Source organism: Orcinus orca, chromosome X, assembly GCF_937001465.1.
Source record: "Orcinus orca chromosome X, mOrcOrc1.1, whole genome shotgun sequence".
Taxonomy (NCBI): domain Eukaryota; kingdom Metazoa; phylum Chordata; class Mammalia; order Artiodactyla; family Delphinidae; genus Orcinus; species Orcinus orca.
The window spans coordinates 8588798-8602194 of NC_064580.1; the positions used below are offsets into that span (position 1 = coordinate 8588798).

The window sequence follows — 13397 nt, forward strand, 5'->3', positions numbered from 1 at the left end:
ACCTAAAAGAAATAAAGATGAAACAAGCAACGATGAACAACACAATAAATGAAATTAAAAGTACTCTAGATGGGATCAATAGCAGAATAACTGAGGCAGAAGAACGGATAAGTGACCTGGAAGATAAAATAGTGGAAATAACTACTGCAGAGCAGAATAAAGAAAAAAGAATGAAAAGAACTGAGGACAGTCTCAGAGACCTCTGGGACAACATTCAACGCACCAACATTCGAATTATAGGGGTTCCAGAAGAAGAAGAGAAAAAGAAAGGGACTGAGAAAATATTTGAAGAGATTATAGTTGAAAACTTCCCTAATATGGGAAAGGAAATAGTTAATCAAGTCCAGGAAACACAGAGAGTCCCATACAGGATAAATCCAAGGAGAAATACGCCAAGACACATATTAATCAAACTGTCAAAAATTAAATACAAAGAAAGCATATTAAAAGCAGCAAGGGAAAAACAACAAATAACACAGAAGGGACTCCCCATAAGGTTAACAGCTGATCTCTCAGCAGAAACCCTACAAGCCAGAAGGGAGTGGCAGGACATACTGAAAGTGATGAAGGAGAAAAACCTGCAGCCAAGACTACTCTACCCAGCAAGGATCTCATTCAGATTTGATGGAGAAATTAAAACCTTTACAGACAAGCAAAAGCTGAGAGAGTTCAGCACCACCAAACCAGCTTTACAACAAATGCTCAAGGATCTTCCCTAGGCAAGAAACACAAGAGACGGAAAAGACCTATAATAACAAACCCAAAACAATTTAGAAAATGGGAATAGGAACATACATATCGATAATTACCTTAAATGTAAATGGACTAAATGCTCCCACCAAAAGACACAGATTAGCTGAATGGATACAAAAACAAGACCCTTATATATGCTGTCTACAAGAGACCCACTTCAGACCTAGAGACACATACAGACTGAAAGTAAGGGGATGGAAAAAGATATTCCATGCAAATGGAAACCAAAAGAAAGCTGGAGTAGCAATTCTCATATCAGACAAAATAGACTTTAAAATAAGGACTATTAAAAGAGACAAAGAAGGACACTACATAATGATCAAGGGATCGATCCCAGAAGATATAACAATTATAAATATTTATGCACCCAACATAGGAGCACCTCAATACATAAGGCAAATACTAACAGCCATAAAAGGGGAAATCGACAGTAACACATTCATAGTAGGGGACTTTAACACCCCACTTTCACCCATAGACAGATCATCCAAAATGAAAATAAATAAGGAAACACAAGCTTTAAATGATACGTTAAACAAGATGGACTTAATTGATATTTATAGGACACTCCATCCAAAAACAACAGAATACACATTTTTCTCAAGTGCTCATGGAACATTCTCCAGGATAGGTCATATCTTGGGTCACAAATCAAGCCTTGGTAAATTTAAGAAAATTGAAATTGTATCAAGTATCTTTTCCGACCACCACAACGCCATGAGACTAGATATCAATTACAGGAAAAGATCTGTAAAAAATACAAACACATGGAGGCTAAACAATACACTACTTAATAATGAAGTGATCACTGAAGAAATCAAAGAGGAAATCAAAAAATACCTAGAAACAAATGACAATGGAGACACAACGACCCAAAACCTATGGGATGCAGCAAAAGCAGTTCTAAGGGGGAAGTTTATAGCAACACAAGCCCACCTTAAGAAGCAGGAAACATCTCGAATAAACAACCTAACCTTGCACCTCAAGCAATTAGAGAAAGAAGAACAAAAATACCCCAAAGCTAGCAGAAGGAAAGAAATCATAAAAATCAGATCAGAAATAAATGAAAAAGAAATGAAGGAAACAATAGCAAAGATCAATAAAACTAAAAGCTGGTTCTTTGAGAAGATAAACAAAATAGATAAACCACTAGCCAGACTCATCAAGAAAAAAAGGGAGAAGACTCAAATCAATAGAATTAGAAATGAAAAAGGAGAAGTAACAACTGACACTGCAGAAATACAAAAGATCATGAGAGATTACTACAAGCAACTCTATGCCAATAAAATGGACAACCTGGAAGAAATGGACAAATTCTTAGAAATGCACAACCTGCCAAGACTGAATCAGGAAGAAATAGAAAATATGAACAGACCAATCACAAGCACTGAAATTGAAACTGTGATTAAAAATCTTCCAACAAACAAAAGCCCAGGACCAGATGGCTTCACAGGCGAATTCGATCAAACATTTAGAGAAGAGCTAACGCCTATCCTTCTCAAACTCTTCCAAAATATAGCAGAGGGAGGAACACTCCCAAATTCCTCCTATGAGGCCACCATCACCTTGATACCAAAACCAGACAAGGATGTCACAAAGAAAGAAAACGACAGGCCAATATCACTGATGAACATAGATGCAAAAATCCTCAACAAAATACTAGCAAACAGAATCCAAAAGCACATTAAAAGGTTCACACACCATGATCAAGTGGGGTTTATTCCAGGAATGCGAGGTTTCTTCAATATACGCAAATCTATCAATGTGATAAACCATATTAACAAACTGAAGGAGAAAAACCATATGATCATCTCAATAGATGCAGAGAAAGCTTTTGACAAAATTCAACACCCATTTATGATAAAAACCCTGCAGAAAGTAGGCATAGAGGGAACTTTCCTCAACATAATAAAGGCCATATATGACAAGCCCACAGGCAACATCATCCTCAATGGTGAAAACCTGAAAGCATTTCCTCTAAGATCAGGAACAAGACAAGGTTGCCCACTCTCACCACTCTTATTCAACATAGTTTTGGAAGTTTTAGCCACAGCAATCAGAGAAGAAAAGGAAATAAAAGGAATCCAAATCGGAAAAGAAGTAAAGCTGTCACTGTTTGCAGATGACATGATACTATACATAGAGAATCCTAAAGATGCTACCAGAAAACTACTAGAGCTAATCAATGAATTTGGTAAAGTAGCAGGATATAAAATTAATGCACAGAACTCTCTGGCATTCTTATACACTAATGATGAAAAATCTGAAATTGAAATCAAGAAAACACTCCCATTTACCATTGCAACAAAAAGAATAAAATATCTAGGAATAAACCTACCTAAGGAGACGAAAGACCTGTATGCAGAAACGTATAAGACACTGATGAAAGAAATTAAAGATGATACAAATAGATGGAGAGATATACCATGTTCTTGGATTGGAAGAATCAACATTGTGAAAATGACTCTACTACCCAAAGCAATCTATAGGTTCAGTGCAATCCCTATCAAACTACCACTGACATTTTTCACAGAACTAGAACAAAAAATTTCGCAATTTGTATGGAAACACAAAAGACCCCGAATAGCCAAAGCAATCTTGAGAACGAAAAAAGGAGCTGGAGGAATCAGGCTCCCTGACTTCAGACTATACTACAAAGCTACAGTAATCAAGACAGTATGGTACTGGCACAAAAACAGAAAGATAGATCAATGGAACAGGATAGAAAGCCCAGAGATAAACCCATGCACATATGGTCACCTTATCTTTGGTAAAGGTGGCAGGAATGTACAGTGGAGAAAGGACAGCCTCTTCAATAAGTGGTGCTGGGAAAACTGGACAGATACATGTAAAAGTATGAGATTAGATCACTCCCTAACACCATACACAAAAATAAGCTCAAAATGGATTAAAGACCTAAATGTAAGGCCAGAAACTATCAAACTCTTAGAGGAAAACATAGGCAGAACACTCTATGACATAAATCACAGCAAGGTCCTTTCTGACCCACCTCCTAGAGTAATGGAAATAAAAACAAAAATAAACAAATGGGACCTAATGAAACTTCAAAGCTTCTGCACAGCAAAGGAAACCATAAACAAGACCAAAAGACAACCCTCAGAATGGGAGAAAATATTTGCAAATAAAGCAACTGGCAAAGGATTAACCTCCAAAATTTACAAGCAGCTCATGCAGCTCAATAACAAAGAAACAAACAACCCAATCCAAAAATGGGCAGAAGCCCTAAATAGACATTTCTCCAAAGAAGATATACAGACTGCCAACAAACACATGAAAGAATGCTCAACATCATTAATCATTAGAGAAATGCAAATCAAAACTACAATGAGATATCATCTCACACCAGTCAGAATGGCCATCATCAAAAAATCTAGAAACAATAAATGCTGGAGAGGGTGTGGAGAAAAGGGAACCCTCTTGCACTGCTGGTGGGAATGTGAATTGGTTCAGCCACTATGGAGAACAGTATGGAGGTTGCTTAAAAAACTACAAATAGAACTGCCATATGACCCAGCAATCCCACTACTGGGCATATACCCTGAGAAAACCAAAATTCAAAAAGAGTCATGTACCATAATGTTCATTGCAGCTCTATTTACAATGGCCCGGAGATGGAAACAACCTAAGTGCCCATCATCGGATGAATGGATAAAGAAGATGTGGCACATATATACAATGGAATATTACTCAGCCATAAAAAGAAACGAAATTGAGCTATTTGTAATGAGGTGGATAGACCTAGAGTCTGTCATACAGAGTGAAGTAAGTCAGAAAGACAAAGACAAATACCATATGCTAACACATATATATGGAATTTAAGAAAAAAAAATGTCATGAAGAACCTGGGGTAAGGCAGGAATAAAGATGCAGACCTCCTAGAGAACGGACTTGAGGTTATGGGGAGGGGGAAGGGTGAGCTGTGACAGGGTGAGAGAGAGTCATGGACATATACACACTAACAAACATAGTAAGGTAGATAGCTAGTGGGAAGCAGCCGCATGGCACAGGGATATTGGCTCGGTGCTTTGTGGCGGCCTGGAGGGGTGGGATAGGGAGGGTGGGAGGGAGGGAGACGCAAGGGGGAAGATATATGGGAACGTATGTTTATGTGTGACTGATTCGCTTTGTTATAAAGCAGAAACTAACACACCATTGTGGAGCAATTATACCCCAATAAAGATGTTAAAAAAAACAACTGAGAATTGGGGGAGACAAAGGGAATTCTGGGATAAAACAGAGAATTGTGGGAGAGATTAAGAATTATGGGAAAAAACAAAGAATTGTGGGAAAGAGAGAATTGTGGGACAGAGTAGACAATTGTGGAAAAATAAGGAAATTCAGTGAATGCAGAGAATTGTGAAAGTGACAGGAACTGTGGGAGGCACTGGGACCTTATGAGAGAAAAGGAAATTGTGAGAAGGGAAAAGCATACAATTGTGAGAGAGAATAAATAACTGTGGGAGAGAATAGAGTGTTATGGGAGAAGAAACAATTGTGATAAATGTGGTAATATGGGAGAGAAGAAAAACTGTGGGAGAAATGGAGAATTGTGGGAAAGAACAGAGAACTGTGGGAGATGAGGAATTCTGTGAAAGAACAAAGAATTGTAGGAAAACAATTATGGGAGACACATGGAATTGTGGGAATGACAGGGAATTGTGGAAGAGAAGAGAGGATTGTGGGAGACCTGTGGAATTATGGGGGAAACCTGAGAATTGTGGGAGATGGGAACTGTAGGATAGAAAAGAGAATTGTGGGAAAAACAAGGAATTGTGGGAGTGACAGGGAATTGTGGGAGAGAATAGAAAATTGTGGGAGACACATGGAACTGTGGGAGTGACAGGGAATTGTGGGAGAGAACATAGAATTATGGGAGGCACATAGAACTGTGGGAGTGACAGGGAATTGTGTGAGAGAACAGAATTATGGGAGGCACATAGAACTGTGGGACTGACAGGGAATTGTGGGAAAAACAGAGAACTGTGGGAGAAAAAGGGAACTGTGGGAGACAGGCGGAATTTTGGGAGAGAGAGAATTGTGGGAGTGACAGAGAACTGTGGAAAAGAGAGAACTGAGAGAATATAGAGAACTGTGGGAGTGAATAGAGTATGATGGAGGAGCAAGAACTGTGAGAGATAATGGGGTACTGCAAAAGAGAATAAAGAATTATGAGAAAGACAGGAAATTTAGGAAACAGAATTGTGAGAGTGGAGAATTATGGGAAAGAATAGAGAATGGTTGGAGACACTGGGAATTCTGGAAGTGACAGGGAATTGTGGTTAAGAACAGAGAATTGTGGGAAAAACAAGGAGTTGTGGGAGAGATGAAAAATTGCAGTACAGAGTAGACAATTATGGGAAAAACAGGAAATTGAGTGAGTGCAGACAATTTTGAAAGTGACAGGGGAATTGTTGGAGGCATTGGGGCACTGAGAAAGAACGATGACAAGGAAAAAATAGACAGTTGTGAGAGAAAATACGTTTTATGCGAGAAAAATTGTCATAAATAATGAGGTAACGGGACAAAAAAAGAACTGTGGGAGAAATGGAGAATTGTGGGAAAGAACAGAGGATTGTGGGAGACACATGGATCTATGGGAGTGACAGGGAATTGTGGGAGAACATGGAACTGTGGGAATGACAGGGAATTGTGGGAGAGAATAGAGAATTGTGGGAGACACATGGAACTATGGGAGTGACAGGGAATTGTGGGAGAACGTGGAACTGTGGGAGTGACAGGGAATTGTGGGAGAGAATAGAGAATTGTGGGAGACAAGGGGAACTATGGGAAAGACCAAAGAATTACGGGAGAGAATGGAGAGAAAGTAGAGAATTGTGGGAGTGAACAGAGTATGATGGAAGAGCAAAAACTGTGAGAGGTAATGGGGTACTGCAAAAGAGAATAAAGAATTATGAGAAAGACAGGAAATTTAGGAAACAGAATTGAGGGAGAGTGGAGAATTGTGGGAAGGAATAGAGAATTGTTGGAGACAGTGGGAATTCTGGGAAGGAAGAGAGAATTGTGGGGGACAGGAGGAATTCTGGGAGTGAGGGAATAATGGGAAAGAACAGAGAATTACGGGAGACACATGGATTTGTGGGAGGGACAGGGAATTACGGGAAAAAACAGAGAACTGTAGGAAAAAGAGAGAATTATGGGAGACAAGAGGACCTGTGGGAAAGAAGGAGAATTACGGGAGACATGTGGAATTGTGGGAGTGACATGGAATTGTGGGAGAGAATAGAGAATTGTAGGAGACATGTGGAATTATGGGAGAGATGGAGAACTCTGGGATAAAACAGAATTGTGGAATCCATGTGGAATTGTGGGAGTGACACAGAACTGTGGGAAAGAAAAGAGAATTGTGCATGAGACAGGGAATTGTGGGAATCAGTTGCATTTCCATAAACTAATAATGAACTAGCAGCAAAAGAAATTAAGAAAACATTACCATTCACAACTGCAACATAAAGAATAAAATACCTAGGAATAAAGTCCCCAGGAAGTTGAAAGACCTGAACATTGAAAACTGGATGACCAAAAAGTTCATTCGGGTTTTGCTGTAAGATGTTACAGAAAAACTGAACGAACTTTTTGGCCAACCGAATATATGATTTTTATTAAAGAAATCAAAGAAAACACAAACAAAGGGAAGGATATTCTATGCTCATGGATTGGAAGGATTAATATTGTTGAAATGATCATACTAACCCAAAGCAATCTACACATTCAATGCAATCCATATCAAAATTCCAATGGCATTTCAGACTTCCCTGGCGGTCCAGTGGTTAAGACTCCACGCTTCCACTGCAGGGGGCACAGGTTCGATCCCTGGTAGGGGAAATTCCGCATGCCACGTGGTGTGGCCAAAAAGAAAGAGAAAAAAAATCCAATGGCATGTTTTCACAGAAATAGAACAAACAATCCTAAAATTTGTATGGAACCACAAAAGACCCCATATAGCCAAAGCAGTCTTGGGAAAAAAGAATAAAGCTGGAGGCACTACAGAGTCTGATTTCAACTATATTACAAACCTACCATAATCAAAACAGTATGGTATTGGCATAAAAACAGACACATAGATCAATGGAATGGAATAGAGAGTCCAGAAATAAATCCATGCATACATGGCCAAATAATTTACAATAAAGGAGCCAAGAATACACAATGGGGAAAGGACAGTCTCTTCAATAAACGGTGTTGGGAAACTGCACAGCCACATGCAAAAGAATTGAACTGGACCACTATTATACACTATACACAAATATTAACTCAAAATGGATTAAAAACTTAAAAGTAAGACCTGAAACCATAAAACTCCTACTAGAAAACTCCTACAAGTTTACAAGGCAGTAAACTCCTTGACATTGGTCTTGGAGATGATTTTTTGGATTTGGCAACAAAAGTAAAAACAAACAAGTAGGACTACATCAGACTCAAAAGCTTCTGCACAGCAAAGGAAACTATCAACAAAATGAAAAGGAAACCTACCGAAGGGGAGAAAATATTTGTAAATCATATATCTGATAAGGCATTAATATCCAAAATATATGAAGAACTCAATAGCAAAAAACAAACAATCCAACTAAAAAATAGGAAGAGGAACTGAGTAGATATTTTTCCAAAGAAGATATATAGATAGCCAACAGGTACATAAAAATGTGCTCAAAATCTCTAATCATCAGGGAAATGCAAATAAACCCAGATGAGATATCACTTCACACCTGTTAGAATGACTACTGTCAAAAAGACAAGAAATGAGGATGAGCGTGTGGAGACAAGGAAGCTCTCGTGTGCTGTTGGTGGAAATGTACACTGATGTAGCAACTAAAGAAAAAAGCATGAAGTTTCCTCAAAAAGTAAAAATAGAACTACCACATGATCCAGCAATTCCACTTCTGGTTATTTATCCAAAGGAAATGAAAACACTAGCTTGAAAAGATGTACACACCCCCACGTTCATTAAAACATTATTTACAATAGCCAAGACATGGAAGCAAACTAACTGCCTATCAATGGATGAATGGATAAAGAAGATGTGGTATTTGTATACAATGGAATATTATTCAGCCATAAAAAGAATGGAATCCCATCATTTGTGACAACATGCAAAGACCTTGAGAGCACTATACTAAGTGAAACAAGTCAGACAGAGAAAGACAAATACCATGTGATCTCACTTATAGTAGACTCTTAAAAAAATGTACTCACAGATACAGAGAACAAATTAGTGGTGCCAGAGGCTGGGGGTTGGGGGCAGGGTGAAATAGGTGAAGGTGGTCAAAAGATACAAACTTCCAGTTATAAAATAAGTAAGTCCTCAGGATGTCATATACAGCATGGCAACTGTAGTTAATGGTACCGTGTTGTATATTTGAAAGTCACTAGTTGAGTAGATCTTAAAAGTTCTCATCACAAGACAAAATTTTGTAACTAAGTGTGTCATGGATCTTAACTAGACTTATTGTGGTAATCATTTCCCAGTATATACATATATCAAATCATTATGTTGTACACCTGAAACTAATATAACATACATCAACTATATCTCAATTAAGAAAACAATTAAAACAACCCCTCCACCACAAAAACTGTGGGAAAGGAATTATGGGAGAAGCAGAGAATTGTGGGAAAAGACAGATTGTGAGTGAGACAGGGAATTGAGGGAAAGAATAAAGAATTGTGGGAGGCATGGGGAATTCTGGGAAAGAACACAGAAATGTGGGAGACACAGGGAACTGTGGGAAAAAACCAGAATTGGGGGGGGAATTGGGGAAGAAATGGGGGAATTGTGAAAGAGGTCAGAATATTATCAGAGAACAAAGAATTGTGAGAGAGAATGGAGAATTGTGGAAGAGATGGGGAATTATAGGAGAAATGGAATTATGGGAAATGAGAATTGTGCAAGGGATGAGGAATTGTGAGAGCTCTGAGAACAAAAGCAACACTGTAAACGTAAGTAATTGCAGGTTTGGAAAGGAGACTAATTTTACCAGGACCAGTCATAAATTCTGTTTGTAACTCTAAAAGAGATTCAATTTTTCCTCTCTGCTAAACCCTGGGTCTGACAGCAGCAGTTCATATCACATTACCATGGATTGGCAAACCCGTATACACTGCCTTGTATATGTGCATGTACACATACTCACACATGCACATACTCACACACATATACACACACACAAATGCACACATACACATACATAAAAATAAATACATACATGTCTTGGAAATTCCATACATGAGCAGAAATAAACCTAATAAAATGGATGGGAAATTTTTAAAATATCCTAAAAAATAAAACAAAATGAAAAACTGATAGAAAATGAGACTGCCAGTCTGGGAATCCGACATACGAGTAATAGAAGTTACTTAAAAGAGAGAATGAAGAAAGAGGAGGGGAGCAAGTTGTTAAGAAAATTAATAATATAAGATAATATCCCTAACATGAAGGATATCAGTATCCAGAATGAATGGTCCCTTCCGGTGCCAAGCCAGTGAAAGCAAAGAGGTCTATATCAAGGCACATCTTTTCAGGCCACTGGAAGAAAGAGACGATGTTAAAAATACTGAGGAAGAAAAAAAAGAAATGACATCTGATTTCTCAACACCAACAGTGGGAACTAGAAGATGATGAAGCAATCACTTAACAATTCTGAAAGAAATGTCTCTAAACCTAGAATTATACATCCAAGCTAGCAGTCAAGTGGGAGGGTAAAACAGACATTTTTTGATTTTCCAGACCTCAAAAACTGATGTGCTCCCAAAACAATGCAAAGAAGAATACACGGTATCCAAAAACCAGAGATCCAGCACAGGGCAGGAAAAGGTTGACAGCAAGTCCCAGGAAGACAATGGGCAGAAGTCATTTCCAAACAGTCTAGAACTGGGCAGTGGCAGAGGTGAGGTGTTTATTCAAGAGTGAGGACCCAAGGGAAAAAAAAACCAAAAAAGGAAACATAAAGAGTAGTTGATATATTTGAATGCATTGAGAGGAGATTTACAATGCTGACGGGTAATCATTTAAAACTACACAAAGGGGAAAAACAAGGCAAGTATTAAATTCTAGTGGAAAAGTTATACAAGAAAAAATTTCATCATTGGTCATTACGAATATTTTTAGAGTCATAATAACATAAATACTAAACCGTGATTTATCCAAAATTGTTTATAACTATTGGCAGACGGGAGGGATGTGTTTGTGTGTGCATGTTGGTGTTAGCGTGTTACCTGGAATGTGGAGGGACAAACAAGACAAAACAATTCAGAGAGTGGAAATTGGGGTCGAAGGTGTCCTGCCAGTCTTCTCACCCACCTACCACTCTTCCTGTAACACGCGACGTTAGCAGCTCCTTCTCTATAAAGCATTCTTGTTACTTACACTTTCCCTTCCACCCACTTCCTGCACATCATCCTCACAATAGTCACTTCTTCCTTTTTGGCCAGGAATAGTCTGCACATACATATACTGACATGTAAATATTGTTACTTGTTTGCATGCCTGTCTCTTCAATTACCAAAGGCTTTTGCCCTTTTGGTGCCATGTGACCCTTTGGAATCTGGTGAAGTCTGTATCTTCTCAGAATAATATTTTTACATGCATAAAATAAAATACAAGAAATTACAAAAGAAACCAATTACAGTCGCTGCTCAGTATCAGAGGGGGCCTGGCTCCAGAACCCACCACGGATCCCCAAATTCGAAGAAGCTCACGTCCATAGGCAACCCTCCATATCCGCGGTTCAACCAATCCCAGATGGTGTAGTACTGTAGTATTTACTGGGGGGGGGGGGAAACAAACAACCCTGCATACAAGTGGACATGTGCAGTTCAAGCCCGTGTTGTTCTAGGGTCTACTGTATGTTGAAATATAGTTATCAACATATTTTAAAAAACAGATTAGGCTAGGTTCCCCCAGGAAATATACACCAATGTAACAGAGTTTTTTTTTAATGCTGTCTTGATCCAGTTTTGACGCTCTGGCTAGAGGCTGGTCAGTTCCCCGACTTCAGCATCTAAGCTCACACCCCCCAATCACCTCCCTTTCTGGGATGTCACACTCGGGGCCACTATCCACCTGCCCTAATCACCCCAGGGCCAGGTACCAAACAACTGGGGACAGCCCCTATGCTCCAGAGCCTGCTGAAATTATTCCAATTAGCCAATTCTAAACCTGCTTGCCCTGCTTTGCCCATCCCTTCTTATGGAAACCATAATAAAGGCTCATGCCCACAGTCCCCCTCTCTCCTCCTGCCTCGTGATCAACCCCAGCGCCTCCACGTGTGGCGCCCCACGGTGTGGTGTGTCCTCCATCTCTTGGGATCTGTGAGTATAATAAACTACCTTTTTAATGGTAGTTGTTTCCCAATCTGCCGGCCTCACCAAACCTAAATAACAATTACACTTATTAAAAAGGCTGAGACTCCACAAGATTTGTGCATACAAATGTTCTCATGGGGCTTCCCTGGTGGCGCAGTGGTTGAGAATCTGCCTGCTAATGCAGGGGACACGGGTTCGAGCCCTGGTCTGGGAGGATCCCACATGCCGCGGAGCAACTAGGCCCGTGAGCCACAACTACTGAGCCTGCGCGTCTGGAGCCTGTGCTCCGCAACAAGAGAGGCCGCGACAGTGAGAGGCCCGCGCACCGCAATGAAGAGTGGCCCCCGCTTGCCACAACTAGAGAAAGCCCTCGCACAGAAACGAAGACCCAACACAGCAAAAATAAATAAATTAATTAATAAACTCCTACCCCCAACATCTTAAAAAAAAAAAGGTTCTCATGAACAGCTTCGAGAGAGTGATAGAAAGACAGGGCAAAAGGAGAAATGGAACTGTGATGCAGTCACAGTGGAAGCCTCAGCTGACCCTAGGAGCAGCTCTGAAGCTGGGATGGCCCTTCTGAGTTGTCGCGCTTGAGGCTAGGGGCCTGGGCTTAGGTACCCTTGCAGAGACGACTCAGAGGCAGCAACCTGTCCCCAGAGAGGGAATGTGATTTTGCTTGAAGCAGTTCTCTTAGGCAGAGGGCGATTCCTGGAAAGAGACTTCACAGATCCACTACGGTGATACAGAAAGACATATGCTTCTTATTAACACTTTAAAAAACAAGATAAACTTACTTTAATTTCAAAGTAGTGATGAATAGTATTTTGAGACAGAAATAACAATCATATGTGACATTATTTCTCTGTGAGTGCTATCAGTGCCACATATAGCTAACACTACTAGGATTTGTTGCCTGCCTTCCTGAAGGAAAAAAAAATGCTAAATTTCTGTTACAGGCAAGTGAAAATACAAACCTTCAAATCCACACACCCAGTTAAGAAGACCTGGGGAGCCGGGACCTTGTTTTGTTCATTTTTAGATCTCCAGAGTCGGCCACAGTTCTGCACACCTACTGATGTTTCTTGAGTCATTACTATAATTAAAACTGACGGGATACAATTTAAAAGATAGAAATTTTAAAACGAACTCTTCCAAAGCAACGCCTCCGCAGCCTAAAGCAGCTACAGCAGAGAACGTCACTCTACGGTAAGTCTCTGGTCCAGCCGAAGCTTCTCTCTGCCCGCTCTGGCCAGGAGGGGCGGGGCCGGGGAGGGACACTCGCACTTATAGGCCGAGGAAGG

The 13397-nt window shown here is 39.8% G+C and overlaps 1 protein-coding gene across 2 annotated transcripts in view; it reads right to left on the bottom strand.

The window, feature by feature from the left end:
• The window catches only part of MID1 (midline 1), a 677015-nt gene extending 663743 nt beyond the window's left edge, over positions 1-13272 (bottom strand). For both annotated transcript variants that reach the window (XM_033420193.2, XM_049704925.1), the window contains exon 1: positions 13071-13272. The gene's annotated coding sequence lies outside the window, so the exon portion shown is untranslated. The remainder of the gene's footprint in view (positions 1-13070) is intronic.
• Between the last annotated feature and the right edge of the window lie 125 nt (positions 13273-13397).